This window comes from Oryzias melastigma, linkage group LG13 (genome assembly GCF_002922805.2).
Source record: "Oryzias melastigma strain HK-1 linkage group LG13, ASM292280v2, whole genome shotgun sequence".
NCBI classification, from domain to species: Eukaryota; Metazoa; Chordata; class Actinopteri; order Beloniformes; family Adrianichthyidae; genus Oryzias; species Oryzias melastigma.
The window spans coordinates 23537440-23563299 of NC_050524.1; the positions used below are offsets into that span (position 1 = coordinate 23537440).

The 25860-nt window shown below is 37.8% G+C and overlaps 1 long non-coding RNA gene across 1 annotated transcript in view; it reads left to right on the top strand.

Annotated features, from left to right (window-relative positions):
• The window catches only part of LOC112136467, a 136531-nt gene that overhangs the window by 54779 nt on the left and 55892 nt on the right, over nt 1-25860 (top strand). The window contains exon 2 of the long non-coding RNA XR_002917355.2: nt 9273-9380. This is a non-coding gene — a long non-coding RNA (uncharacterized LOC112136467). The remainder of the gene's footprint in view (nt 1-9272; nt 9381-25860) is intronic.

Genomic DNA, 25860 nt, shown 5'->3' on the forward strand with positions numbered 1-25860 from the left:
TCTAGTTTAGTTTCTTTTGAAAACTTTATTTTTCCTTTTTATAATAATTGAAAAACTACAAATTCACTGATGTTAAAAAAGAGAAATTGAGATTCAATATTTTTATGGTGCATAACTGTAAACTACTTGCATCGTTGCTTCAAACTGATAGATTTATTGCTTAACACAATAACCCAAGTAATGTGTGAACTGACAACTTCAAGGCTGCTGTCCATTCTGACTGAGGATAATTGTTGGCATGGTTTCTGGACTGCAGCAGACTGATGGTCATTCTGTCTTCTCCTAAAGCAAGCTTTCATAAGAGTTGTCAGTACCCAGCCTCATTTTCAGCCCTTTCACTTCTTCCTTACACTCACAGGCATAACCCTGATGTTATTATCTCATGTGACAACTATCAGTGAAATTACAAACATATTAGTGGAGTTTCTGAGATTTTCCATGTTACCATAACACTTAAAACCCAATAAACCAAAAACAACCCTTGAGTTTTTATTTTTCTAGCATTGTCCTCCACCTAAAATGCACATCTGTCAGTCACAGGCTGATACAAACATAAAACGTTCTCCTCCAGGCACGTGTTTTTGCCACTCTCGATATTTGCAATACAATGCAACAAAAGGGAGTCAAGGGTATGTTTATTAAGGCGAGGCAGCTTTATTTTTGTAGCACCGTTCACACATGGAGTGAATTCAAAGTGCTTTACAAGGATGAGAAAAATGCTTTTGCAGCATGCAGGAACAACTAATCAAAATAAAAAATAAAAAAAAAGTAGATAAAAAGATAAAGTGAGAATTCAATGACTCAAACAAAGACAGAGACATAAATTGTTACATCTGGTATAATGGAAATGTAAATTCTGTCAAAAAGGTTTAATATTTTGTAGCCCGTTTATTGATTTTATGTAGAATTATTAATCATAGATTGAAATGTTTAAAGCAAGGGTCTCAAACTGGCGGCTTGCGGGCCATTTGCGGCCCCGCCCTAATATGAAAGTTCAATGTCTACTAAGCAAAATCTTCTGCATGTCCACACTTCTTTGATGATAGTTTTGTGATGTTTCAGCTTTATGGTTAAAACTTTGCATTAGCTTTTGTTGTTGGATCTAGTCATCAGAAAAGTCCTTTTCAACAATTGTTAGCAGCGTTAGCTCCTGTCGTTACACAGGACATGCAGAAGATATTGATTATTAGTTCACAGACATGAACAAATGTTCAATAAACTTGTTCAGTAGACATAGACAATGGACCAAAGACATAGACAGTGGAGACAAAAACACATTCAACACTTAATCAGATGATGAACAAAAACATACCTGCACTTATTCTTTAAATGTCTGGGTCGGTGAGCGATGCAGTCTGCCCAGGGGTGACCTGCCCTGGCTATTCTAAAGAGCCAGGGGAGATTGGAATCTCTTTACCTACAAGATGTATCACTAAATGATAACAGCTGTAACCCATTAACTACTACAAGAATGGAGGTTAGGAGGCTAAAGGAGGTGATACATTTTCATTCTAAAGACAATTTGGACTTTTGCCCTCATACATCTGTGATTTACTGCTACATCTACTCTTATTCACCTGGACAATCTTATTCACTTCTTTGTTCCCCATAATGAGCCATTCAGATGCATGAATGTGGGTACCCACCTGGAGGATATAAATGTGGGGTTTGAACCCCGGACGACTCATACTGATGAATCTACTTCCATGAGTGGTTTCGAGATTTCACAGGGCCTAAATTTGACATATTAAAGGGGTCATACCATCATTTTCTTAAGCCTTTCAGGGTGAACTATATCCACATATATGATCATATATTACCTTTAGCACACTAAAGAATAATTATTTATGAAGTATTAGTTATTTCCGTGAGCTTCACAAAGGCTCCACCTGCCGCTGCGTGTGGGTGCCGCCCATTTCATGACGTCATCCTAGAGCCGGCAGCCCGTCTTCTTTTCTCCTACAAAAACAAAAATTTAATGTGAGTAAACGTGAGTTTTTGACCCGGAGGGGTTCTTTAACCACAACCATGCATTATGGCGACAGCACAGAAGGGAGAATAATGCATCAAATGACAGCTAGGTAATATTCTGATATTAGTTGGGCAAAGAAAGATCTGCAGCCTAGTTCACATTCAATATCCCCCTCAAGGTGTAGAAATGTGAAGCAAGTTAAAAAAGTGAATTTCAGATCCTGTTATGAACATAGATGCTATGGTTTAATTTTGGGATTCGATCATTTGTTGCTCGTTATTCCACTTGTTTACAGAAATGACCAAAAGTCTTGTCTATTCCTTGCACCCCATGCATGAAATACTTTGCAGTAAGACAGGAACTTAACTAAATTGATTTATTTGATTTTAATACAAACTCAAAGTATAAAAGACATTGTCCACGACATGCACATTATTGTTTTTAAGTCATCTTTTTTTGTCCCCTCCTGTTGTTTTGTCTTTGTCAAGTGACTTGTATCTTGATAACCTCGTGACCAAGACTCCGTCACCGTAGGTGTTTAATCTCAGTCAAATTTCGGCAGATGATTAGAATTAAAAATGCAGAAGACTGCTTACTTGGGAAATGTTCAAAAGAAATTCTTTGACACCCTTCACACAGAAGATAAGCTATTAAATGTCATTCACAAATGTCTGAGAACAAGCCGGTTGTTTCTCAGAATACTTTAGCAAAGCATGTTAATAGAAAATTTAAAAAAAAAAAGGGCTCCAGCAACCAGGTTAACTACAGCCTTGGTTGTCACGTGAAATCCAGAACATCCCCGAGGCTGGAGTTAGTCCATCAAGAGGCACCACACAGATAACTAGTAGACATGGGCTACAAATGTTTTCCTCTTGTGACAAGTCACTTCTGAACCAGGGTTAACGGGCTTGGCACCTGCTCCCACTGCCAAGGGCAACACATGCTGGTTCAATGACCATGACATTACTGCGTTCACTGCACAGCAAACCTGCCTGATTTGAACCAAACAGAGAGTTTTTCTGAGAAAAAGCAGAGTTATATCAGACCCAACAAAGCAGATGACCTAAAGGCAGCTATCAAGGCAACCTGGCCATTCATCACACACGCATTCATACAACAGGCTGATTGCCTCAATGCCACCACACGATACGCAGTAAGTCGTGCACAGACAGGTCCAACCAAGTATCGAGTGCATAAAGATGAACATTGTCTTGTGATGTGCTCAAAAAATGTTATTCTAATACATTTGTTTTTAGGCTTTTAGTATTTGTAGGTCATAAATGTAAAAGGTACCAGAAGTAAAGGGATAGAATATTTAATATCTAGGCGCAAGTCTTCTTTTGTAAAATGTTTTCAAGTTCTAAAGTTACTGACCAAAAACATTCAACTTTTTCATGACATTCTTGAGAAATTCATTGAGAGATTGGCTCCATGGCTCTACAGCAGGACTGTCAAACTCAATCGCACAATGGGCCAAAATCCAAAACACACCTTAGGTCGCATTCCGAACAGGATAAACATTTATTAAACACTCTAAAACTACATTTTTTAAACTTTAAAAACTTAGGTAGGAATATTATTCCAGAATAAATCAATTTAAACCTTAAATAACTTTCAATATTTTACTCTCCATAAAAATATATTTTGTCAAAATTATACAATAAGCACAAGATAACATCAGGCCATTAATAACAATAAAATAAAATGATCTGGAGGGCCGAATAGAATTATCCGGAGGGCTTACTGACTTTGTCTGGTTCAAACATCAGTGTCCATACTGCCAAAAAAAATATATCGACTGAATTGTTGTAGCCTATGGGTGATGTCACACTCGCTATGTCCAGTTCTCTTATAATCTCCACTCCTATACAACTTTAGACCAGGTAATTTTCTAAAATGACATGTTGTCTATGTGTATGAATGATGTGAGTTCAAGGGGAGAACACAAAGGAAGAGAACGCGTGTGGAGCTAATTGCTATAAGCAACTTAAATACAGTGCTGTAACAGCCTTGCCATCAATGAAGACGAAGGCTAGAAGGGAGCACTATGGCTTTTCCAAGTGTTCATAATTACAGTTGATAATGTAAGTAGGAAAGGAGAGTTAACACACTCTGCAGTGGTTAAGATGAAGTCTGGAAAATCAATTAAGCTTTAGAGAAAAAACTGAAAATATGTCCTAACATGCAAATTCAAACCACAGTTTTGATAGAATTGATAAAAAAGGAGATTATTTATTGTTAGTACTCTATTTCACCACAAAACAAAAGCTTTTGTTCATTCTAATACTGAAAGATGTTTAAATGAACATAGAAATGTCTACATGTTTGTACAGTAAAGTGGAGGTAAATCTAGATTTTTTTCAGTTCCAAAGATAAACAAACAATGTCAGTATGTTACTTAAGGCATTGACAATCGATAAAAAACACAAATAGCATCAAGATTACTTTGACCAATCACTTATGAGCACAATATTCCCTTTATGGGCCCTGTTTGGATTACACTAAAATGTTGAAAAATGTAAACACTTTTGGAATTATTTAGAACATAGAGATCCAACCTCTGAACAAAGGGAACATTTTTACACTTATTTAACAATGTACAAAATGTATATTTTGAACACAAAGTGCATGAAAAACATAATATAACAGAAACATCTACAGTGTTTAAAAAGTGACTAATTCATCTGTAATTTACTCAATTCAGGTGCAAAGGTTGGCAGCTGAAATCTTCAGTCCATCAGGGTCTACCCCATTCCTTTCTTCATTCATTACTGTACCATGTTTAAATCTTTAAATCAACCCTAGCCAGTATGAACGGGTTTGTGCAACTCTTCACTTTGTTAACCTCAAACGAAGGACATTTTAAAAACATAACAGTTGGACTTTTTATAGAAGTCTGTCCCTCCAGGTTAAAAAAATACCTTTTGGATTAGTTCAAGTGTAGCATTGTGGTACAGATTAAAGCTGTAGATGATCAAAAACATGATAAAAAAGAGCAAGAATGATTATTCTGACAAATCGAGTTTCTGAGTAATAGCTGTTTTCTACTTAAAAGAAGTCTATGGGATTTCGGCACTGTGGGACTTCCTGTTTGGATCACTCAGTCTAGTTCTCTTAACCAATCAATTGTTTGGGTTATCCAATTAAAAAGCCCAGGAGTGCACTAGAATGGAAAACAACTTCATCCATAGCTGCAGCACAAGTGGTTCCTATTCACCCTCATGAGATTTTCCTTTTTGTGTTCAAAAGCACATCCACTTTAAACGTTGTTGAGCTCATCGTCCTTCTGTAATGGTAAAGATAGATATTTTTCAGTAGATTCTTACAAGCCTCACAGCGGCTTTAAATCTTATTTGAACATTTTTTGCAGCAATAAGACATAAACTTCTGCATATGTCCTCAAACTAATTGCATATTTTTGTAGCCTTGGTTTTTACTTTAAATAGAAGAAATCTTCTTTAGAACAACTGCTGTGAAGTCAAAAAATGTCATTTGAGATTTTTCTTTTCTGACTAAATCAATTTGCCTGAATACATTTTGTTTCATTTGAATTCGAGAGAGTGAAAGGTTGAGGCTAAAAGTCTGACTCAATTTTGTCCCCTTAAAGACATTGTTGCTTTGTGAAAAAAAGCCCGGAGAAACGCGGTTGAAGGTTATCTCACAAGAATGGGTATTCAGAAACGGGAAGGACGATTACATCTCGAGAAGGATGAGGACTCACGGAGACGCCTCGTTTGACGCAGGTTTACCTGAGATACTGAATTGGCATTTGGGCCATAAGAACCAAGTCATGGAGATTGACTGGTTTATTAGATTGTTGTCCTTCTTCTCTTAAAGCTTGTGGAGATTTAGGAGAAAATCACAAATAGATTTATCTATTTATTTAGTTTATACCATTATAAAAACAGTCTGCTATTCTAATTGCTATTCTATAGTGATTCTCCTGATCCTTTTCATACGTTGCTCGGTACATAAAAACTCCATCACAACAAAGACTAATGTTTTAGACTAGTTTACTGAGGAGTTTAGGTAATTTTGGGAGCTTAGCTAGTATTTAAGCAATGTGCTAGTTTTTTTTTTCTTTTTTTTTTTGGCTAATTTGACATCTAATGAGGTTTTTTATGGTAATTTGGAGTTTAGATAGTATTTTTGCAACAGCATTCTTGGCTAATTTGTTATCTACTGGGGTTTATTTGGGCTAATTTAGAGTTTAGCTTCTATTTTGGCAACATGCTAACGTTTTTGTCTAATTTGTTATCTGCTGAGGTTTTTATAGGCTGATTTAGATCACTGATGAATTCTAGGCTATTTTGGAGTTTAGCTAGTATTTAACCAACAAGCTAGCTTTTTTGGCTAATTTGACATCTGCTAAGGTTTTTGGGGCTAATTTGGAGTTTATCATATTTAAGCAAAAATGTTTATTATTGTACAAATATTTTGCAAAATTGGCATGCAATAGGGTTTTTAAGGTCAACTTCAACGCTTTTTCATAGTTCTTTAACTAAATTTCCAGCCATTTAGCTAATTTAACATTTTACAAATAGCTTTTGCATTTTCAGTAAATCCCTTCAGCAATTGAAGTAAACTGTTTCACTATTTTCAGCAAAAAGCTTTGGTATCTTCAGCAATTACTTTCACTAAAATCCATTCACACTAGCACAATTGCAGGTAATGTAACTTCTCTATTATATTGTATTTATGTTGCTTCGACCTTTGAGCAGCCCTCTCCATATTTAACAAATGAAATAAATAGAAAACACATAACGTGGTGCCGTGAAGGGCCTGATGCATTAACTTTTCTCCTGGCGCTGAAATCTAGAAAAAAAAAAAGGAAAAAGTCTGGTGTTGTTTACGGTAGTATCTTGTAAGAGTACAGAAGTAGGGAGCCCCGATCAATTCCTCGACCTCACTGGGTCATATTCAGAATTGATTTCCCTCACTCCATTTTCCCACAATGAGAAGTCTGTGAAGCAGTAAATCTGTTTCACCAGTACAACGGGGAGAACAACTGCCACCAGGAATAAGGCTGGTTGAGCACCGAGTGCTGCCTTTCTCCCCGCTGAACCACAGTTCTATTAAGAACTCCTCAAGCCTTCTCACACTCTCAAAGAACCGTAATAATTGGGCTTCACGTGTGTAGTAAACATGCTCTTGTTCAGAAAAATTAAGAGAATAGCAGCCTTTGTTAAAAAGAACCAGTCAAAAAGCAGGGACATGTCTGTCACTTTATTCTTAAGGACCCATTCAGATGAAAATTATGTTTTTGTAGCATTTTTCTGATGATGAAGGACAAATGTAAAGAAAATTAAGCTTAAATTAGCTTTTCTTCAGGGTGTACTCTTTTAAAGATATATTCAATTTGTATGCATATGGACACATCAAGAGCTTGGAGTGATAGTGACAAAGTTGGTAAGTATTTCAATTTAGAAATTAGAAATGATGAATACTTATTTGGCACTTTACTGCTTTCTGTGAAGGCTTTACAGTCACTGTCTTATTCGCACTCACACTGATGGCGGGTCCACTGCCTTACACTGGCACCAACCTATAACCACTAAGAGCAATGTGCTGCCTGGTGCCTTGCTCAAGGACACTTTAGCCTTTATCCACTGACCAATCCTGCCCAGTATTGTGAGTGTTTTCATTGTAAAATTGATCCATTAAACAGTGCTGACCCGTACCCCTTGGGAGCTCACATCCGTTGCAGGTCCATTGACAAGTGAAACTGAAAGGTTGAGGCAGAGCCGCTGTAGCCACCTGTTGATTGACAGAAAGGGATAACGACATTAGAAAGCGCCAGTATAGTGCTCATTTAGGCAAACATCTCTAAAGTTTGGAAGTACTTGGGTTTTAGTGGTTTCCTGTGTCTTCTTTTGATCACGTGTCTGTATTGAAAAGGCCTCCAAACAACAGCAAGGCCTGGTCTGTGATGGAACTTCAAACGCTCCTTGACTCCTTTGGCAGCGGTAATGATACTGGCTGAGCTAGCGGCATGCTCGCGGTCTACAAACCGCGCAGTGGAAGCGAGGCTTAACTGAGTGGAAACCCCAACCAGAGGGAACTGGACCGCACTGTGCCACACCTTAGCGGACCGTACCGGACCAGACTGCTCAATAGAAATGAGGCTTTTGGCACATAGTCTGTTAAGGCAGGAACTTTGCCTGTGGTCTTCCAGTCAGAGGTCAACCGCTTTACCTCTGCACCACGGCCACCTCAGAAACAAGTTTTTATGAAGAACTGGGTAGGTGGTGGAAAAGTGAATAATTTGGTTTTAGTCCATTTGAGCAATAATCCTTCAACTTCTGATTTTCTGCTCATAGCAAAGTTCAACATGTTTAGAGTGGGGGGTTGTTACAGTATTGTTTACAATTTATAATGCAACTCATAAGACTAGACCAGTGGTGTCAAGTCCTCGAAGGCCGGCCTCCTAATGGTTTTCCATAAACCCCGCCTTATCTCCTGCTGATTATCTGTATCAGGTGTGTTTGGCCAATAAGAAGCTTCAATGTAAAAAAAAATAGGACTCTGGCCCTCGAGGCCTGACTTTGGACACCCCTGCAGTTGACCTTTGAGGCTTGACTTTACAGAGACCCTGATAATTACAAAGCATCATATCTTTAAAACACGATATGACTAAACTAAAAGACAAAAGAATGAGGAGCAAACTAAAGACGTTATCTCAAAGGCGACAAGAAGTCCCTTCAATCCTCCAAAAACAGAAAACAATCCATGCTATTTCTTTTAAGGATAAATACATTTTGATATTGTTAGTATTAAATTATTATCATTGTTAGAGTTTGGATGAATAATATAAATGAGGCATATCATTTCTGGCCATGTGCTAAAGTCCAATTAAATATCTTTTAATGCAAAATACTGCAAATAAAATATTTCAGCTAATGTTTAGGAGTGAACAACATTTAAAAAATTAAATGTGAGACTAAAGCAGCATTTCTGATTTTATGTTGACATATACTTTAGCAAAATGGTCAAATGAGAAAAATGAAGGTACAAAAATAAACTGTTTAGAGATATTTAATGGTATGACACATTTTTTTCATTGTGCAAATTTAAGTTTGTTTTTGACAATAATCTAAAAATTATTGCTTGATTATTTTTTTTACAAAAAATTTTGGTGCTAAAATTTTTTTAGCAATAAAAAAATGGTTTTGTTTTTATCTGGCTTTTCTCTTTCCATTTTATGATCCTTTCTGCTCGGCTTTGTGTTCCTGAGATGCATCATTTCCTATGAGCAAGTATTTTTCTAACAGCTATTTTCTCTTCTTGATCTGTTTTCTAGGTAAGAAAGAAGTCTGCTAAGCTCCGCCTCCTATGTGAGGATGTCTGTGTTGCACGTGTGTGTGTGTTTGCCAGAGGGGTAACGCCATCACCAACTTGGAAAGAGAAAGTAAGATTGCTCTGTAAACTGAAATCACACTTCTGGCTGGTGCTTCCGGATACTTATCTTTCCACCATGACTTCCTTCCTGACAGCTTTGATTTCATTCCTGCTTCAGTTTATGTCTTTCTTGGTTTGATTGGGACTTCTAATTGGATCAGCAGGATATGGCAAGAACCAAAGATCCTGCCTGCAATGGCGATGGGTTAAGAAGCTTGATGGTAATGGAACTCCTTTCAGTTGCCCCAGGAATGGGGTAAAACGAGAGGAGGGGGGTTGCACCTGTGCTTCAGTGTTCGATTTGAGCGCTTAGCTCTGCTTAAATCAAATTTTATTCAAAAACGTACTATTAATGCCGAATCTGTGAGTACGGCAGACACACAACGGTGATTTCACACAAATGACGGGTTTGTCTCTGAATCTGCATAACTAGTTCTTGAGCTGCTGATGAATGAAATGAAAACTGCTTAGTTTTTTTCAGTTTCCATACTTGTTGAGTCTTTCAAGTTCAGAAAAATAAGTCGTCTTTAAAACTCACTCAGAAGTTAAGGGAAGAGCGTTCATATTTACCACTAGCGTGTGTGTAGCATTCATTAAATATAACTTCACAGCACATTAAAAGAGAATTTGCGCTTTGAGGTTTTGCTTCTGGTTAGGCTGTGCTGTATTCTGCAGGAATACAAAGAAGTGAGCCTGTCCGTATTACTCCGGAGGTTCCGTTGTTTGTGCGGCGGCTTTGTTTCAGGCTCGGCGAAGTCGCCGGTGCTCATCTACAGCTGTGATCTGCTTCACCGGAGGGAGAATCTCAGAGGGCTTCCCATTCTTTGTGCTGTGATAGAGACATGCAGGGAGAAGAGAGCGCTTCTATCTGTCTCTTTGTCGCTTGGCTTCTCAGCGTCATCCCTCCTCCTTTCCATTTTGGTGCCAGTTTTTGTGTTATTTTTCCTTCGATTTTTAGAGAGCCTCTTCCCCCTGTCTGACACTTCTTCTCTTTGGCTGCATGAGCTCACATAAACCTCACATGAACTTCCTGTCCAGGTAGACTTAAAGCTACGTTCACACCGCCCTCAGCAATGTGCGTTTAGTGTCAATTTAAAGTTTTTGTAGCGCACGTTTCGGGCTGTTGCATTCAAAACTCTTGTGTTCAAGCTTGGCCATGCAAGTTTCTATGACCATTTTTGGGCTCTACGTTCAAAACGTGTGGCCTTTCACCGCAATCCAAACAGGAAGTACCTGCTAGCTCCAGAAAGCCAAAATCCCATAAACCTTTATAGAGAAATAAACAGCTATAGCTAAGTCGTTCTATTTGTCAGAATAACTATTCTTGCTAAGGTAAATTTTTCTTAGCATATTCTTTCTAATCCTATTTTTTGTTTGACATTTGAAACAACAGTTTTCCTAGAAACATGACTTAGACTGACTTGAACCAATCACTGTCGACTTGCTCCAAATGGCGGTGCTTGTATCATGGAAAAATGTTGACAGAAACGGCTTCATTTAGCTGGAGCCGGAGGTAAGGCATTTTCCATGGCGTCACACCCCGAGCTGTCCATCTCTCTACAGTCTATGGTTGAAAGTTAAAACCAAATAGTCAACTGTTTAAAATTAGAAACTGGTTTGTGCCCGGGTCCTATGGGACATTCTATTAAATGTTAGCATCAAGCTAGCGAAATTGAGCTTTTGAGCTCAATTGAGAAATTGTGCTAGATCGGTCTCTATTTTTATGGATCAGTTATTGATCTATTAAACTTAGATTGATTCGAATCGATTAATCAATTTTTTCAACCCAGCTTTTTTTTTCACCAAGTCTCTTCCAACTGTAGGTGGCGCACATGAGTTAATACACAGTAGAAAAAGAAGCCCCAGCCTGCTTGTCCATTGTGAATACCATGGACTAAACAAGTGTCAAAGAATCTGCGTTTAACGCTATGCTGCCTGCAACGTGGTTCAACATGACAGGTTTGGTGGTGGGACAGTGATGGTCTGGGGAGGCATATCCATGGAGGGACGCACAGACCTCTACTGCCTAGGAAATGGTGCTCTGACTGCCATAAGGTATCCAGATGAAATCCTTGAACCCATTGTCAGACCCTACGCTGGTGCAGTAGGTCCTGGTTTCCTCCTAATGCACGACAATGCCCGGCCTCACGTGTCAAGAGTATGCAGGCAGTACCTGGAGGATGAAGGAATTGAAACAATTGAATGGCCTTCACCATCCCCTGACTTAAACCCAATAGAACATCTCTGGGACATTATGTTTGGGTCCATTAGGCGCCGCCAGGTTGCTCCTCAGACTGTACAACAGCTCAGGGATGCCCTCACACAGATCTGGGAGGAAATGCCACAAGACACCATCCGTCGTCTCATTAGGAGCATGCCGCCACGTTGTCAAGCATGCATACAAGCTGGTGGGGGCCACACAAGATACTGAAAAGCATTTTGAGTTGCAGAAATTAAGTTTTGGAAAAAATGGACTAGCCTGCCACATCTTCATTTCACTCTGATTTGATGGTGTCTACACTATTGAGCCTCTGTAGACTGAAAACTTTTATTTCCATTAAAAGACTTGGAATCCTTTTGTTCCTAAGACACTGCCCTGTCGTTATTTGTATAGATATCCAACTTCATATTGAGATCTGATGGATGTAATGTGTTTCTTTAAAGTGCTCCTTTAATTTTTGTGAGCAGTGTATATATATATATATATATATATATATATATATGTATATATTTATTTTTAATAGACCACATTATCATTGGCTAAGTTTTTCAATGACTGACTTATTTTTACATTTTGACTGTTACTTTTAAGGGTTCAGACCAGAAGTAATTTGCATGTTCATTAGGCAGAGGTTTATTTTGCTGAATGCTCTTTCTGGCTTTCAGCAGACTTGGACTTGAATCTGTGGCTAGCCGTTTATGAGCCCAGTATTGTGGCTCAGTGTCTGCGATTTTATGTTTTAGTTTAATCCAATACCTCATGTTACATTGCAATATTTGGAATTTAGTTTCTTGAAAGGTATTCCTTTATGTTCCCATAATGCCTGCAGGTTGACATTATGAACAAATCATGAATGCAGTTCCTTTTCTTCAACTTGTATGTGAGCAATATTTAATTATTAAAGAATTTTATCTTTCACATACAGATGTAGATGTGAGTTCTAATATTTCGACTGATCAGTGAAAATAAGTCCAAATTTTGACTGAGTTCAGATCTTACTCAAATTAAAATATTCTAATTAAGATTTTATATGATTTCTGTGGCCACATTTAAACCCCTATTAAATGACAAAGGGCCAAGTAGTCTTGTTTGATGTTTTTTTTCTTTTAAATAAAAATCATATAACAATCAAATATTTTATTGCATATATATATATGCTTACAGTACATACACACACACACATATATATATATATGTTATGTTTCCGCTTGAACATGCAGTTAAACCATTGGAAAAAGACCAGGACCACGGGGGACGTTTAGAGCTTTTAATTTCTTCTCCAAATGGTGAAAACTGAAAACAAATATACAAGACGTTCATTTAAAAACAATCCTGAAGTACGCGAACATAAAAGCGTTTTATCGACCCTTAAACAAAACTTTCTTTACAAATAATACAAAAATATATGGTCTTAAATATATATAAACACATATAAAAACTTACGGCATTGCTTTGAAAGAACTTTAACGTGGATGGCAACAGATATCCCTGACCTCATGGTGCATTTCGCCCGCTCTGACTCTGTAAAACCGGAAACCGGAAGTTCCGCAGCAAAACAGGAAGTTACGTCGGGTAACCGGAAGTTGTTGTTTTCAGTAATTTTCGTTAACTTAACTCTTTTTTATTTTATTTTTTTTTAAACTTTACTGATTTATTTGAATTATAACGACATATAACTGACTACAAAACTACAAATTGCCAGGAGGCAACACAATATATATATATAAGCATAGTAAAAATGCTAAACTTATTACATTTTGTATTTTTTTTATGCAATTCCATAATATATTAGGAACATTTTTCTAAAAACACTTTATGATGCAAAGTATGAATATGTAAGAAGGTCAATAATGAGTCATTGCTGCTGTCTTTAGCCACCTGACACATTGTTAGGCCTTTTTTGTTTGTTTTTACATATTTGCTGTGGTCCTGAAGACAAACAGTGCCATCAATTAGCTGCAAAATGTTTCTAAATGAGATAATTCGTTTGCAAATTATTAATTAAGACTTTTTTTTTTGTCAAACTGAAACATTTTTAAATAAGTCACCTTTATACATAACCTTACTAAGACATCAGGATTTCCATTAACTGCTTCAGGGAGAGCAGCTTTCGTAGAAAATGTAGACCACATGAATGCTTATTTTAACAGTACAACCTGTCCTATGTGACACTACCTTTATTTTGTCATTTTTCCGTGTTGTATTCACACACTAGACATAAAATCATGCAAAAACAGAAAATTGTGTCTGGAAAAATGCGATTCATTTTGCTGTGGAAAACCCAAAAATGTTTAATGAGCTGTTTTTACAACATAGAATGAAAGTTTTAGGTGTAATTTCATGAGAAAACAAGAAAGAATGTAGTCAACTAACTAATCGACACATTGTTTTAATGAAAATGCCACCTATGAAAAGTTTATGTTGATAGAAGAACATCACAGACCTCACAGCTCAATGATGTGACCTTTCTTATGCTGTTATACAGACAGTGATCTGTCTGCCTGGAGCTTCAGCTTCTAGGCATCCCAAAAAATTAGAATTTCTCTCCTAAGAGCACTGCTGTCCATTTGACGTTTCCTGGAATTTCTTTTTATTTTTTCTTTTATTTTTTTCTGCTTTTTCTTATACATTTTTTCTTGTTGTGTTTGTGAGGATTAATAAGGATTATTAAGGAGAAGTTTGATCTGGCTGGATTTCAGGTCGGCTCAGCTGAAATCTGCTCTCAGGTGGGGGGGTGTTTTTTTACTTTGTTGCTCGCCTCTCGTAACAGAGCTGGGCGGGACCTTCGCGGAGAAACTCAGAGTTTCTGTGTGTGGTTGTTGCTGTAGTAAACTCATGTCGGACCCCCTCCCAAATTAAAATTGTTATATGTTTCCTCCTTGTGGGATTTCTAATAGCAGACAGCCCTGTTTCGCTCCACTCTTCCACCATGGGCGTGCTCCCCTGCCTTGCAGCCGTTGGATCAAAGTTTGTCTTCCACCTCATTTATTACAATAAAAGATTGGTTTTGCCCAAAAACTACAAATAAGGGCTGTATTCTCCCTTTAATTCAATAAAATATCTGTTACAGAACCTGAGGGCATCCGTCGGTTCCAGAGGGTTAAGGAATCTTTTTATAAAGTGTTATCTTGAGTGTTTTGCAGAACTTAATTTTAAGTGTCACACTGAAAAAAGTGAAAATGTTGGATCATTTAATAAAAGTTTGGTAATTTGTGGCATTTAAAATGATCAGTTTGGATTAAATCAGAATTTTGAGTTGATGGCTTAAGCAACTCAAATTTTGATTCAATAAAAACTAATATTTTTAAATGTAACAAATTACAGAGCTTTTGTTTTTGAGCCAACGTTTCATCTTTTGCAGTGTACCAGAAAGTGATAAAAAAAAAACTCAATTGAAATGTTGTCAATTTAATAAAAGCTGGATCAGACTTGTACAGCGACCTCTGGGTCTCAGACATACAAAGACAGAAGACTTATAGAATACAGTTCACTTACATAGCTTGCAGGCGGGCCTTATATGACTCCAAGCCAATGTTTGTCAGGGCAAGAGAACCCCCCCCACTCTGGCGAATGTATCCGGCAGATTGGGAGAATGCGGCGCACGCCATGTGAGTAGTTGGAGGAAACCTATACCTCAGGTTCAGACGGGGCGGGCAGAAAAAGGAAAAAGAACAGAAAAATGGAAACTACCAGTAAAAGTGCATCTTTTCAAATGCATTTCTTTCTTTGACTTTTTTTTTGTTCCACTATCTGTCTAGCCTTGCTTAGAAATGCAATTGTGAGGACAGAATATAAAAAGTCTTAATTTTGTATCTAAACTCGTCAGACCACAGCAAGAAACTCAAATAAAAACAACAATAAAACTTGTACATTAGGCTTCAGTCTACAAAAAAATGTTGTTTTTTTTGCATCACAGAAAATGTAATTTGGGAAGTATTACCTGCTCATAGGTCTGAAAATATTTAATTATTGAGTATTAGTTAAAAGCAAGAATTCACTCATAACACAATCCTCTTTGTTCATCTGCTGTAACACGCTGCATACAATCAACCTCTGGTAATTTATGCTTTTTCTTCTTCTTCTTTTGCTCTTTATTTTCAGTAAACAGTAAAAACTTTTCAATCAGACACCAAAACGTCAGTATGGCAGAGGCTCTAGTTTACCAGAATAGGATACAAGGTTTTGTTTGAATATGTTAGTAATCATTGGGCAAACACAGAAGTCATTTAAAACTGAACAACTGGGAGGACAAAAAACAACGAAGAGGAAGCTGGATGTATTTTTCTAACATTGGGGTTTTTCAACAACCCTGGCCAGTGCAACAGTCCATCAGGGACAACACAATCAGAACCAACACTCTGACAAAAAGAAGAAAAAAAAGAAGAGTGCAGAAAAACAGCACTGATTTGTTATTTTTCTCAGAGGTTATGAAACAGTTGGACGTGTTACCATTGTCATATATTCTTTCTATATATTCGTTTTACTCTCTTATGCTGAAAAGGGGCTTCATGGGGTTTTGAGCATCGCTGGTTTCTTGGATTTTTGTTTGTACAATGTCTGAAAGCTATGAGAGCAATTATATGATGTAGTCCCTTGCAGAGCAGCAGCATGGAGTCAAGTTTTATAGCCTATTCCACTCTCCTCAGAACAGTTTTCAAGAAAATTGTTAAAGATGAGTTGGAAATGGCTTTACTGCTTCTCTGCCTTGTTTTGGCTCAAACACATGTGTCAAACTGCAGTCTTAAGAGCCCTTGTCTTGCTTGTTTTCAAACTAAACCCGTACTTGTAGCTTCATATCGGTAAAACATAAATGGTTCAGTTAATCAGTGGGTCGTGCAGCAATACAAAATGCAAATACGCAGGGGAACACTGTATATGTTCCCATTCCGTGTGGGCAAGTTTTGTTTATGTTGGAGGATGGGGTATTCTACATCCATTATTCCATTCAGGAGGTTCCATTCAACTGCTGCATTTTGGAAGCAAACACTCGCTCTTGCGCTTGCCCCGTCAGCAATCTAATATGAGCCTCCCCACTCTAGGAAAGTCAAAAGGATTACCTTGAACTTCAAAGAATTGAACTCAATCGACGTGATTGATATGTCCTAAGACAAATAGATCTTAGCTGAAACTAAGCACCGAAATGAGGAATCAACTTCTTTTGGTTCCGGTAGAACCATGCAATTTTGGTGCCCAACACTATTCAGGAGTCCTACAAGCAAGGGAGAATCTATGGAGCTCCTTCTTTCGCTTGACTGCATCCCCTGCTTCTGGCAACCACCATTGGTTTTGTGGATTGCCGGTCCTACTGGCACAACCCACCTTAATTTGGAACAGCAGCATTGATAATGGAAGGGAAATCACGGTTGACCCAGACTCTATGTCTCCAGCTTCTTTGGTAGCTTAAAGCTCTTACCAGTGTAGAGCTTGAAAACCCCTCTGAGATTGGTTCAGCCAGATGAACCCAGACTCTCACAATATGTTTGGTCCTGACAACTATGCCTAGCCTTCTTCTCCACCAGCTAATCTAATATACCACCAGGTGGTGACTGGTTAAAGGTCTCACCCGCTTCTTCACATGAGTGTTCAAGAAGGCCCAAAGTCAGATGACACAACTCCATAGTTTCTCAGACTTTCTGTCTAGGGCAGAGATGCCGAACTCCAGGCCATGAAGGCAGGCATGTTGCTGGTTTTCCAGAAATCCTGCCTCATCTGCTGCTGATTACCTTGATCAGGTGTGTTTAGCTAATAAGAAGCTTCTATAGCAGGTTTGTTGGAAAACATGTTGGACACCGGCCCTAGAGGACTGGACTTGGACACCTATGGTCTATGGTGTTCTTGTGCTACATGCCAAGCATTCATGGACATTCTTGTGCTCAAGCATTTACGGGCAAATTTTGACTGGCAAAGAAGTTCAATAACTAAGTAATGTGTAGGTTTGAATCATTTAGGCTTTGATATTGGAAAGTTTAGTTTATATGTATTTTCTAATTTGTCTGGTTCTTTTGACATATTAATTTCCTTTTCAGTCTACCACGTTAAAAATTTGTAATGATGCAAAATAACACAAGAATTGCACAATTCTATGTTTTGGACTAATAAAGATGAGTAAAAATGGCATCAGGCTTGCAGCTGAACTAACAAATCTCACACAGGGGGCAGAGAATTGATTGATGAGTTGTTTTGAGTCACAATTTATTAGAATTTATGTTGTTGTTACTGAGTTTTTAATGCGCACAGATTAGTTCAACTATTATTCAAAACACGCAAATCACAGTAAAAAATAATTGTGTGCCAGTGATGGGAATTAGGATATCAGTGCCCATTATAACTACATTACTTATGCAAATGTACCTGTGTTTACTTGTTGATTTACTTTCAGCATGGGAATTGAGCAACTCTTACAAACGTAAAAAAATAGTTTAACAAATTACTCTCTTGTTTTACAAGTTGAAGTGTACATATACAACTGTCAACAATTTTCCACACCATGTGCAATGGTGACAGTCAGAAAGGGGCTGACCATAGAATACCAGCTATAGTGGGCATATGACTAAACCTTTGTGAAGTCATCCTTGTCAAAAAAGTAGAGTTACAAGTTCCTTCTTTCGTAAAAATTGAAGACTCTTGTTTGCAAACTACACCATTCGAGTGGCTGCTGCCTTAAAATGAACAATAGACATAACATACAAAGTGTTCACTTACATTTTCTTCCCAGTACACTATTTAAATTCCTAAGGGAATAACCCGTGCTAAACTACTTCTAGACACCTCATTACAAATTATTTATGGCCATATCAAGGTGTATTTTAATAGGTTAAAGATGCTTAATTCTCTAGGCTCAGAAGTCCTGTGACTCTTTAAAGCCCCAGTAGATGGGGCCCATTTGTCTAATGTAGTAGAGCCAGGTTTTAGCTCATTATACAAGGCACCTTCAGGTCCCAGCAGACTTGTTTCAGCGGTGTAGCATGTCCGATTGTTGTCCCTAAAGCAGGACGTGGTTCGTATGTGGTAAATTATTTCCATTTTTTGTGGAGGGGCAAAGAAAACTATGGGTTTAGGTGGCTGAGTAGGACAAGGTGCAGTTTCTGATATGCTTCTAAAATGCAACAGTACACAATTGGTGTCACCACACTCATTATCGAGATGAGTTCTAGCCTTGTATCACAAGCAACAATTATTCCCGGTCTCTCCAGTTGTTTGCCGCTGTGCATTTGTTTGCTTTTGCATGTAATTCAATACTTTTATGAGAGAAATGGTTTGGCTATCTGTGACTGAACAAACTGACACAATTAGGCCTGCGCTATATGAGGGAAAACTCACGATGTGTAATATTAGTGATCGATTTTGATATATCAATGGGAAATCAATATGACAATATGAGTTGCAAAAGCATAAACAAAAGAACTAGTACAAATTTACATTTCACTGCAACATCTAAAATATAAATAAATGTCAACATAACTCAAATTATACTCCAAATGACGCTTGTCAACATTTAATGCAGGCATCTAACATAAAAAGGTTCATGCAGTTGGTCAAATCCGTAAAGGGCTCTACTTAGTTTGTAAAATAGCTGCAATCAGATTGTGGGCGAAAAATGGGCGGGACCGACAAAGAGTGAAAGGCGGAGGCTCAAAAATCGAGTCGTTTTACTTCCGGGTATTAAAACGGGCCACTAAAATGACTCATATTCCATAAATAATTTGTTTTTTTGTGTTCACAATGTAATATACGATCATATATGGAAATAGTTTACTCTGAAAGGCTGAAGAAAATCATGGTAGGGCCCCTTTAAGCTGAAAGATCACAAAGCAAATACAAAGCTATCATCAAAGAAGCGTGGAGATGCAAAAGATATTGCTTAGTAGACATTGAACTTTCATATTAAGGCGTTGGTCACAAAATATCAACTCAAGGGCCGCAAATGGCGCACGGGCTGCCAGTTTGAGACCCCAGGTTTAACTTGTGTTTAAAACTTCGTTTCCACTGAGTGGTTGAAAAAGAATGCAGCCAAAAAGAGATCAAAACTTTTGGTTTGGATCTCGAGTTGGGAAACGCATTGGTCGGACGCTTCCTGCTGTAGAAAAACCTTTCCACTAATCAATGGATTACATCGTGTGACGACAGAAGCTCCGCCCTCACGGGTCCATTCTATTTTTCTATGGACCTATGACCGACAGGGGACCAGAAATGGTACCTGTCAGTACTGCTTAACGGGTCCATTTTGTAATGGAAATGCTCAAAGGTCTGCTCCGGTTCAGTCCGGTCTGGACCGCTCAGTAGAAATGAGGCTTCGTAGACATACGTTTTTAGATATGGAGCCCGAAAACAGCCGTACAAACTTCCATGGCCACATGTAAACGCAAGAGTTTTGAATGCCGAAGCCCAACATGCGCACACGTTTACATAGACTTTCCATTGGAACAGCCGCTTTAGCGTGTGTTGCAGAGGTATGCCGTGATTGTAGCTTTAAAGGCTTTAAGTATATTTTATGGAAAGCAGCATAAAAAGATAAAGGTCATAAAGATAAAGAGCAAAGCAGTTTTGTAATTAATGTATCTAGTTCCCATACTCAGTGTTTGCTTAAAGGAGAACAAACTATTGCTGATAATGTGTGTTAAGTGTTTCCAGTGAGAACTTAATGAATTTGTAACATGTAATGTTTTTAAACCCTCAATGGCCTTCTGAATGTGCTCTATTGGAGCAGTTAGATGCCGTACACCTTTTTTCCCCCCTTTGTTGAAATGTGTCTTCAAGCCATGACAGATAATATGATTCTTATTCAAAGCAGCTGAATTTATAATCCCATTAGACTATAGGGGGAGTAAAGCTGTGCATCTTCACCGGGGTGCCATTTCAACTCGCTGCGGGGTTATCTCTGTCTCTGAGGACGGCTGCTGAGCTCAGGCTGAGTGGCTCTTTACTCCTTAATAAATTCAGCGTGCAGCACTCTTTTTTTTTCCCACCATCCTCAAGATGCTTACATCACTCCAGGAGGCTCTCTTGTGCATTTCACCAGTCCAGGAGAAGTCTAAGGAACGTTGGTAGCGATCTGCAGCTGATCCCTCCATCCTTCCCTTTGATCTGTGGCATGATAACTGAATCACTGCTCTCAGAATCACAATGACACATTGTGGATATTAAAGGCCCATTATCAACTCTTTGTCAGATGAACTGGGAACTTTTCTTTAAGTCTAGATTATTCAACACCAAAAAGCCACTAGAGGGCAAAGTCCTTGGAGTCAAAGCTTTTATTTCTAATCTTCTGTTCTTTGTCTGGTACATTTGCATATTGTCTACCCTTAAAAATAGACATCACATTTCCCATTTATTTATTGTACTAAATTAGCAGTCAGCTTGGTTTTAGAACATGTTGTAATGTCTACCCACAAAATAATTATTATCATTTATGTTTAGAGTTTACCCATCATTGTTGAAAGAACTGCAACTGGGTAACGTTGTGCTCAGGCATGGATCTAAGACACGTGTGTCAAAGTCAAGGCCCAGGGGCCAGATTCGGCCCTCCAGGTAATTTTATCCGGCCCTCCTGATCATTTTTTTTAATACTTATAGCCCAATGTTATCTTATGCTCATTTCTAACTTGTATAATTTTGACAAAATATATTTTTATGAAGAGTACAATATTGCAAGTTATTTAATGTTAAAGTTGATTTATTCTGGAATAATATTCCTGGCTTTTTATTATTCATATTTTTGTTAAAAAGTTACTGTTTTAAAGTTTAAAAAAATTGGCGTGCTCGCTTTTTGAACTATTTTGGCATTTACTAAGGTATTTTTTAGGCTATTCTGGAGTTTAGCTAATATTTCAGCTACATGCTGTCTCTTTTGGGTAATTTAGCCTTTATCATTTTTATCAGTTTTTAAAAAAATTACTTTTAGAGCGTTCAATAAATGTTTATCCTGTTCAGCCCGCGACCTAAGGTGTGATTTGGATTTTGGCACCTTGTGTGATTGAGTTTGACACCCCTGATCTAAGACGACTCTGGGTCGGTGTCAGTGGGTCTTTTATTCTGTTTGACACAAAATTAAAGCAGTCAACAGCTCCGCCGACTTCAGTCAGTTTTTTTTTTCTTTTCTTGTCGCCCTTGTGCTATCCTAGGCATATTTACATCAAAAATAGGATCATCTGGACCCCACATGAGAACGGGTTAGACTCTTTTTTTAATGGATTTTTTATCTTCATTGGTGTCCGTGGCAGACATAAAATCCTTTCCACCTTTGTCATGGGAGGGATACACATCAATGTAAGGGTGGACCCCTCCAGTCATGTGGACCCTAAAAGGGAGCACGAAGGTTAAAGATGTGATTCCAGTACAGTATTTATGTGTCAATACTGTTGAAAACAGAATTGTTTCTGGGTGGCATCATTTTTTAACAGTTGCAAAGAAGCATACATGTGCTACTTACATATTTTGCATTAAATGCCTTTTGCCACTTTTTAACCATCACAGAGTTACTAAAATAACAAGTCATTAGTCAGTAAGACATATATGACAATTTCTCTCTTTTTCTTTGTTTACTTTATACGACCTTTTAAATATGTAGAGACCAAATAACTGAATATATTGAATCCTTTATTTCAGACATTGTAAGAGTAATATCCCTGGATGAGTATTGATTGGTTGAGTGTGATGAAGCCACTGGGATAAGAGGTGAAATGCTTCAAGGGAGAAAGTTTTAAGTCCAGTTGCTATGACTCGACTTTAAGGCATTACAAGCTTCAAAGGTGTTATTGTTTATTTTTGATTCACGCTCTCCAGGTGCAGTGCAATGTTAAACTTAGTCTTTGATAATATAATTGTAGCAAAGTTTGGTGTATTCTTATGGACTTTTGACCCTTTTGATTACAGCTTAGTCATTCCCTGCCTAGAGCAGTGAATAGGAAAACATATTCTGTCATTTGAGTGGTTTTGTGTCGCTTTGATGGAGGTGTCCCACAAGGCTCAATTTGCATTATTTTCATTTTACTCAACCCATATTGTGCATCTTCTGGATAAGCATTTATTTTCCGTGCCATGCAATTGATTGGCTGATGAGTCATCCTAAAACAGGGGAACTTTGGTTCAAATACTGTAAATCTCCCCTTCAATTTTCACAGGTTCAAACTTGATTCCAATTCATCTTTCCGATCTTCTCCACTCGTTCCTAAAGTACTACCTCCTCATAATCTTATCTAGGATCTAGTGCAGATGAGTGCTGTTTTTTATTTTGTTTGTTTGTCCTAAACTAAAAAAAAATGTAGTTGAAGATCAGACAAGCACCATCACTTTAAAATTCATCATAAAATATTTATTCATTGGCTTTTAATCCAGCTGGGTCCTGACCTAATTAAGTTACCTTTTTTTCTCTCCGTTATAGTGTTTTATTGTATCCACTACTGTGCTTACTGTTGAATTTTGTAATTTTTTTCTGCAGTTCTTTAGGCAGCTTTTATAGCTGTATAAAAGGGCCATACAACTAAAGTTGACGATGATTGGATCTTTTTTTGATGGTTTTTCAAAGCTCTGAAAAGCCTACTGTGTTTGATTTCATATTACCTACCCCCGTCAGAGTGGAAGTAATGGCGTTGGTTTAAAAAAAGAAAAAAAAAAAAGTTGGGTCTGGACAGGCCACCAGTTCGTTACAGGGCCGCAGACAGACACACAAAAACCCACTCAGGCATTAAGGAAAATGGCAGAGAATGCCCTTCAGCATCTCAAACCTACTTTCAAGTCTCTCACATACAAAGTAACTCCGGTTTCTCCACACAGAAAGATACCAGCTAAGCTTTAAACTGCATCCCAAAATCCGATGCAATGTGACTTTTAAAAGATCAATAATTCAATCCAAAGATGTTCACCTTCACTGGTAAAAATCAATGTAATAAAGCCTAATACTGTTAAATTTAACACCAAATGATTTCATTTACAGTTAAATTTTTCTAAACTTACAGAACACATTTTATCACCATCAACATCTCTATTTAATCAATAAATACAATTAATACAAATTACATCTTGTATTAATAATACTGTTTCTTTTTATCTTTTTCTTGCAGTCAAAAACACAAAGATTTTTGCACCGTTAGGTTTTGTGTCGATTTTTTTTTCTTAAATTGAACTTTTATCGAATATATATGTATATATTTTTGAAGAACAGTTACTTTTCTCCCTATGTCCGCTCATGTGTTGCAGCATAGATGTGTCAGAGCTTGTTGAAGCCAGAAATCACTCTGTTACAATGATCCAGTCCACTGGGCTGCAGGAAGCTATTGTGAAATCCAGATTAATAGCAGCGACACGAGTTTGCCCTTCAGCCCCCCCTTAGATCTCATCAAGCCAGCTTTCAGTTACTCAGTCGGGTGAAGTAAAGACATGTGATCTGAAAGGTGAGACTGAGCCAGTGGTTTTACAAGAGACTGTTAAAAAAAGAAGGGCAGCGGATGATTCCCGCAGACATTTTCTGTCACTGCCTGCCTGTGTAGAAGACGTATCCAAGCTTGGTGACATGGTATCATTTCCTTGTCCTTTTCATAATATTTATCTGCTGAGGTGATCCGTTATAAGTGACAAGGGACCACTACTGATCCCTATCAGTGAGACTAAAGATTTACCTATTTGCAAAATTAGTTGTCAAATAGCAAAGGGACATTTTTACAAGGTTCAAAGGTCTTTAATATGAATGTGAGATTGCTAAATTGTGCATTTTTCCTTTCAGTCGGTTCAGACTTTTTTTTTAGAGATTATTTCTGCACTTGCTTTGATTTAACCTAATCAATGAAATTTAAGGCTATTTTCTTCTTTTAAAATCTGCAGCAAGCATGTTACATTTTAGGCTTTAGAATTGACATGGATGGGTGTTGAATCTTAAGAGGAGTGCAGGTGCGTCTTACAGTTCCCTTGAGGCTCGTACAACCAGCTTAACCTTAGAACAATTTTCATTATAAAAACTTACACCATCACTTTTGCCGGGTAATTTTTACCTGATATAATATACCCCATAAAAGTATTTGTCATAAAAATAGATCAAAATATGACAACACATGATAAATGAAACTAGTTTTATTTTATTTTCAACTGTGGTTTATGCAACAATATGGAAAATAAAAACATAGAAAGATCCTAAAAACATGCTTGAAAATGACTGAAAATTAGGAATTTGAGAAAAAAAAATCCTTCAAAGAAAAAAAAAAGATACTGGAGACTTGGTCTTTGGTCCACTCATTCTTGGGACTTGTGAGACTTTACTCAGGGATCTAAGACACTCAGAAAAATGCAATATACTGCAAATCATGTAAATACTTTTGCTCGGGTGAAAATCACCCAGCGACAGTGCTCTAGGGTTAAGAAAAGTCATTCAAATGTAATGTACCATCGCCCTGTATGTGGTAACTGTATTGTGAAGAGTTTGTAAGTGCATGTAAGTTAGATGCACTTAAGATGTACGTGTGATGCTATAGCATGGTGTCACTGGTGTCATTAGTGAGGTATTAGCTCCTTACGCCTGGTTCACACTGGACGCGGAAGTGCCGTGGAACGGAGGTCACTTCCATTCAGCGCCACGACCTATGGTGTGGTTCACACCAGGTGTGGTGCGCCGCGGTCCTCGACAGAAGGCTCGCAGAGTGCAGCGGATCGTTTCAGCATGTGGTCTATTTTGTGTACCAGCTGCGAGCGATCCACGTCAATTCTTACAAAAAGTTACATCACGATACATGAGAAAATCTGGTTTATTTTCAAAATGTAACAAATTTTACAAAATAAAAATGCAATCATGTTTTTGTATCTAAACAGACTGTAAAAATGAAAATAAACATACAACACACACTTCTCTCTGTGTGTCTAAACAACAAACAAATTAAAGAAGTGTAGACCTACTTGCTACTTGCTTCTTCTTTGCAGAAACATGGCGTCATATTTTTAGGTTTTTAACTTACAAACAAAACAAAGCAAAAACACAAAAAAAGCTCTAGCAGAAGCGCCTGGTGTGAATTGCAGGAGAGAGCGGATGCTGCACGCACTCTGCTCCGCGGCGCTTCCCCATCTAGTGGTAACCTAGCGTTACTGACCATGCACAAATACTGCAACCATGGGATAGGTGACACTTACATGCCTGTAGGACGTAAACACAAACTACACTTTGTCTCATTTCCTAAATTCTAACAGACAGCGTGTGTTTAAGGAGCACAGGCTAATAAATTTCCCAGTAGTCTTTGCGAAAAAATAGCATGCATCGATGCTCACTATATTAGCAAATATAGAGCACGAT